The 6,328-nt window shown below is 38.5% G+C and overlaps 1 pseudogene; it reads left to right on the top strand.

Annotated features, from left to right (window-relative positions):
- Window positions 1-948: 948 nt before the first annotated feature.
- On the top strand, window positions 949-1,313 carry LOC147000006 (multifunctional methyltransferase subunit TRM112-like protein pseudogene; annotated as a pseudogene).
- Window positions 1,314-6,328: the final 5,015 nt, after the last annotated feature.

Below are 6,328 nucleotides of genomic sequence, written 5' to 3' on the forward strand. Positions count from 1 at the left end.
GGATTCATTAGAAGTCATTATACTGATGTGTTCATTTAGCACAATTAAAAATAGCAAAATTTCAACTAGGGTTTTATGAACTGTCTACTGTCAGAGGCTTGCCTGAGATTCACTCCCAAATTAACCCTTCTTTAGTAGTTTCTTTTTTATTCTTTATACCACTGTACTCTATTTCCCTTTCCTTAGAAGAGCTCCTCCTCCTTCATGTTCCCATACTAGATAGCTCATCTCTCTTACTCTAAATGAAACACACACATGAATAAAACTTACAAGCTAATTCCATACATAAGTGAAAGCAGGCATTTTGTGTCTTTCTGGGTCTGGTTTGCCTATTGGACATTTTCCTGATTAACAGTTGATGGGAGAGGATCCAGTATACAGTGAGTGGTGCTATCCCTTCAAAGATGTTGATAAAATAAATAAGAAAGCAAGCTGAGGGTGGGGCTTGAAAGATGACTCAGTGTTTAAGAGCACTTTCTGCTCTTTTAGAAGGCCAGGGTTTGAATCCCAGAACTCAGGTGGCAGCTCATGTGTAGCTCCAGTATCAAAGGACCAAAGATATCCACCCAAGCAAAACACTCTAATAATGTATATGTACATTAATGTATATATAATGTTATTAAAATAAAAGTTAAAAGTAGCTTATATATTTTGTAAGAAGAAAAGCTGAGAAAACTGTGCTGAGAAAGCCAGCAAATTAGTAGCCTTTATCCATTTGCCCTTCCTATTGTCCGACATGAGTTCCTGCCTTGATTTCTCTCACTGATGGAGTGCAATGTAGAAGATTAACACAAACTAAGCCTTTTTTCAAAGGGAAAAGAGGAAAGGGTGGATGGGATGGGGATTTGTTGAAGGAAACCTGGGAATTGAGCTATCATATAAAATGTAAATAAATCCCAAAATTAATGAAAAAATTAGTCCTGTGCAGAAAACCAATGTGCAGAACACATGAAATTGCTTACCTACAATCTCCTAAACTCACATGTGTGGAGCTTGGGCATGCATGTTTTCCATCTGTACCTGTAGGCCACCGAAATCCTCATCAACCCTGTGGAGTTCAACCCTGACTTTCTGGCACAGATGCTCCTGCAGTGCTTGTGCAGGCAGCAGACACCTCAGTATTGGCCGAGGTACTAAAAAGCCAGCTGACAGCTATGAACCAGACAAGATGTTTTTGAGGAAGATGTACCCACATGTGATTTGAAATCGATGTCCTGGAGGGTGCCCTGCAATGCCCAGAATCTGGACATTTTTTCCCCATCAGCCACAGGATCTGCAATATGATGTTGAATGATGAGGAGACAGAGAAGTAACCTTGCTAACCACCACACTGATAGATGGGAGTGGGTGCTCAGGTGGAGGAACACGCTCATGGAATCAGGGGCACAGGGGATGTGACAGGGGGTTTCTGGGAAAGTGGGAAACTGGGGAAGAGGTCAACATTTGAAATGTAAATTTAAAAATATCCAATTAAAAAAAAAAAAGACCAACCAAATAATTCACAGGGAGGGGCCCATGGCTGCAGCGGCATATGTATGGGAGGATGGCCTAGTTGGACACTAGTGGGAGAATAGAAGCATGGCCCTGGAAGACCCCATGCTACAGTGTAAGGGAATGCCAGAATAGGAAAGCAGGAGTGGTTATATTGGTGAGTAGGGGGAGTTGGGATGGGATAGTGGGTTTTCCAAGGGGAAACCAGGAAAGGATTTGAAATGTAAAAATAGAAAATATTTAAGAAAAAAAGAAAAGAAAAGAAAAGAAAAGGGGAGGGGAGGGGATTGGAGGGGAGGGGAGGGGAGGGGAGGGGAGGGGAGGAGAGGAGAGGGGAGGGGAGGGGAGGAGATGAGAGGGGAGGGGAGGGGAGGAGAGGGGAGGGGAGGGGAGGGGAGGGGAGGGAAGGAGAGGAGAGGAGAGGAGAGGAGAGGAGAGGAGAGGAGAGAAGAGAAGAGAAGAGAAGAGAAGAGAAGAGAAGAGAAGAGAAGAGAAGAGAAGAGAAGAGAAGAGAAGAGAAGAGAAGAGAAGAGAAGAGAAGAGAAGAGAAGAGAAGAGAAGAGAGTAAAATAAAACAATGAAATTAAATAAACCACATTGGGAACAATAAGTTAATACCAGAATAAAAAATCAAAGACGCTGGGTGTGGTGATACAAGCCTTAATCCCTGCACTTGGTAGGCAGAGACAGGCGAATTTATGAGTTCCAGGTTAGCCTGATCTTCAGAATGAATTCCATGACTGAGTGCTACACAGAGAAACCCTGCCTCAAAAAAAAAAAAAAAAAAAAAAAAAAAAAAACAGAAAAAAAAGAAAGAAAGGAAGAAAGAAAGAAAGAAAGAAAGAAAGAAAGGAGGGAGGGAGGGAGGGAGGGAGGGAGGGAGGGAGGAAGGAAGGAAGGAAGGAAGGAAGGAAGGAAGGAAGGAAGGAAGGAAGGAAGGAAGGAAGGAAGAAGGGAGGGAGGGAGGGAGGGTGGGAGGGAGGGAGGGAGGGAGGGTGGGAGGGAGGGAGGGAGGGAGGGAGGAAGGAAGGAAGGAAGGAAGGAAGGAAGGAAGGAAGAAAGAAAGAAAGAAAGAAAGAAAGAAAGAAAGAAAGAAAGAAAGAAAGAAAGAAAAAGAAAGAGAGCAAAGCACCAAAGCACTCACATGCATGCAGAGTAGCACTGGTTCCAAAGACAGCCCTTTCCTAATGATACTATAGCACATGGTTTCACAAGATGGATTCTGATCATGTTCTCAGATAGGGCATTTTACTATACTATCTAGGTTATTCCCACATGGTCACAAGAAACAAAAGAAAGCCAAGATCAGAGTCAGAAGCAGGCCTTATACTGATGCCAAGCGCAGGCTGTGAGGCACACCATGCTTTCTGTTTTCAAGCTTCCAGAGAATGGTTCTCAACCTTCCTAATGCTGTAGTTCCTTCACATATATACTTCCTTAATCTATGGTGAGCCACTCAATATAATATTTTTGGTACTTCATAACTATAATTTCCTACTTTTATAAATCCTAACATAAATATCTGACATAAAGATAGTTTTAGACAACTCCCATGAAAGTGTCACAAGGACTCACAACCTACAGGTTGCCGTTCAAGGTGCCAGGCACAAGTAAAACTAGCCAGTCCCTAGATTTTCACACTTTCTGCCTTCCGGAACTGTACTAGGATAGATGTGCTCTATTTTTTTGTCTAAGAATGTGATCATCTGTAACACTACCTGGAAGCACACATGTGGATGAGGGAGTCTCTTTTCCTGTCCTGGAATCTTGGCAGTGTTGAGTCAGTTCTAATCAAATAGAAGAAAAAGGATACTGGATGAATTCCTACTCAAAGGCTTTGGAGACAACAGCGATTCTGTTTTGTTCTTAAGGAGATGGGAGAGGATTTGTGCTCCATGAAAATGGTCCATACATTCACTAATTTGATGCCTACCTGTATATTTGTGTGCGCTTTGTACTTTTGTCTGCTGTGTGTCATGCTCTGTGTTCTTGATTATTAACACTAGGGTCCTCACAATACCTTCAAAATGAAACTCTTCTCAGTATGAAAAACTTTCATACTTGTCCTCTGTTTACAATATGATTCTTTAAAAAATAAGTTTCTAAGTCCTTTGTACAAACAATAAGATCAACATTTCTGTGAAGACACTTTTAATTGAAAATACATCTTTTCATTCAATACATTCTGATTACAGTGCCCCCAAATCCTTCTACATCCTCTCCATTTCTCCTCTCACCCACATTCACAGCTTTTTCTTTCTCCCTTTATTAAAATACAAGCAGGCATCTAAATAATAATGATACTAGTAATGATAATAATAACAACAATAATGATGATTAAGATACAATAATAAAAAAAAAAGAACTAGAATAGAAGAAAGCAAACAGAATAAAATTAGCCAAAGAAAAAGCACAAGAAATACACATGTAGACACAGAGATATACATGATCACAAACACTCTGAAATCCCATAAAAAGATAAAACTGGAAACCATACTATATAAACAAGTGGCCCTTAATGTTTTCTTTAAAGAACCCTGCCAATACTTTATTACATAAAGAAGCTCAAAGATTGTCATTAAGTTTGATTTGCATTTGCCAGGTAATGCAGAACTAGAGGCTTAGATTTAAGCATGGTTTGCATACCCAGTGATACCCTATCACTGGATATGCAAAAAATGTGAAAAAAAATGGAAGAACATTTTTTTTTCCTTTCCAAGCTACAGACTGGAAATAATTTCTGAATTAAAGGTAGGGGCATTTTTCCCCTTCCCTCTCATTGCTTGGACTCTTTTTGTTGGAGACCTTGCAGGCACTGTGCATGCAGATGCTGCTACAGTCTCTTTGAGTTCAATGCACCTGTGCTTAGAAGGCCTTGGGGTGAGAGTTTTAATCACATCCATCTATGAAAGTAACAGGATGATAAGAAATATCAATGGTTCATTGAAACTTTGGTTGCTTAATTTTCTATTCTCATGCTGGCTTGCAGCATGACCACCTTCATAGTCTCTGTGAGTTTTGACATGATGAATGAACAGGTAATCTTCAAAGAATATATAGAAGTAAAGCTGAAGGAATGTATGAGATGGATCACTGTGTAAGGGTGAGTGCCTGAACTTCATCTCTGAAACATAGACATGGTAGAAGAAGAGGATTGGTTTTTCCACATTTTCCTGAAATCTCTACATATATGCAGTGGTATGTGCACAGTTACATACATATGTACACACTCAAACAGGTGTACACACAATGAGAATACATTAAAATGTATAAAATAATATAAAAACAAGCAGACCTCCAACCGGAAGTTTCAGAGCGACTATAGATATTGGAATTAGAGGGTGTTTGTTTCCCACAAACCTCCATGCAGACGGGAGGTTTTACACCTACTTTCCCACAAGTAAGACTTGCCTTGAAGCACTTGCTTGAGATTCCTAAGAGTTTGTTTTTCTCGCCACATCTGCAGAAGCCTCTGTATATTCTGAGTGCCCTAGATGCTGGAGAATCAGGAAAATGCACATGCAACATAGACTTCCCACAACTGCTGAAGGCAGGACCTCCTTTCTTTCTTTTACTGAAGGAGTATCTTTTCCATTTTCTGAACAACAGACAGTAGTAGTTTCCTTGCTAATGAACATGGCTCTGGTTTAGTTAAATAGATTTATTAGTTTCAAATCAGATAATACCATACAAGTTAATTTCCAGAAGGGTTAAGTGGAATAGAATTTGTGTTGTTTATTGCTAACTTAGATGCCAATTTATATCCACAGAGCACTTTGAGGTGAGTGGAAAATATTTTAAAATTATAAAATACATAGTATTCCATACCAAATTTTTTGTCAAATTGGCTTTTTATGTAAGATCAACCAAAAATTAACAGACAACTATCAAACAGTTAAAGCATACAATATGGAAACAAATTGAAATAAAATGCTTATTTAGAAATGGTAAAAGATAAACAAGCTTTTATGCAATCTGCTTAATAGTATAAGTAAGAGAAACATCAGTTTTCTTGACACACTCAGAATTTAAGAGGGCGAAAACATCCATGTGATAATGCACTTATATATAAACAAAATTAAGCAAGATCCTCATAATTAAATTATGGGTGAGTACACAATGCCTGACTCAAATTCTGTCATAGGAGCTAAAGTCCTGTCACTGCTGGCTTATCAGTCTCACTGTATTATTATTATTATTATTATTATTATTATTATTATTATTATTATTATTATTATTGTTGTTGTTGTTGTTGTTGTTGTTGTTGTTGTTGTTGTTGTTGTTGTTGTTCTAGTTCTTTTTGTTGTTGTTGTTGTTCTAGTTCTTTTTGTTGTTGTTGTTGTTCTAGTTCTTGTTGTTGTTCTTGTTTTTCTTGCTCTTGCTCTTCTTCTTCTTTTTCTTCTTCTTCTTCTTCTTCTTCTTCTTCTTCTTCTTCTTCTTCTTCTTCTTCTTCTTCTTCTTCTTCTTCTTCTCCTCCTCCTCCTCCTCCTCCTCCTCCTCCTCCTCCTTCTCCATCTTCATCTTCATCTTCATCTTTTTGTTATTAAATAATTTAAACTTAAATTTTATTAAATTTCAGTAGATGACATTCAAGAAATATATAAAACTTTTCATATTCCACAGGGACAAATGTCTCTGCTCTAAAGCACCAGCTCTTTTTTTTCCATTTTTTTCATTATTTTATTTATTACAATCCACAGAAACTGTGACTAGGTACTGTGTTTTTACTTTATTCCTCACGATGAAGGAACAGCTGAAATCAAGAAACTGATGCTCTAAAGGGCTTACCAAGATACGTCTCTGGGCAATACTGTTATGAAAAAGTTTAATTTAATTA

The sequence above is a fragment of the Mus caroli genome, unplaced genomic scaffold (assembly GCF_978045245.1).
Source record: "Mus caroli unplaced genomic scaffold, Mus_caroli_1 scaffold_22, whole genome shotgun sequence".
Taxonomy (NCBI): domain Eukaryota; kingdom Metazoa; phylum Chordata; class Mammalia; order Rodentia; family Muridae; genus Mus; species Mus caroli.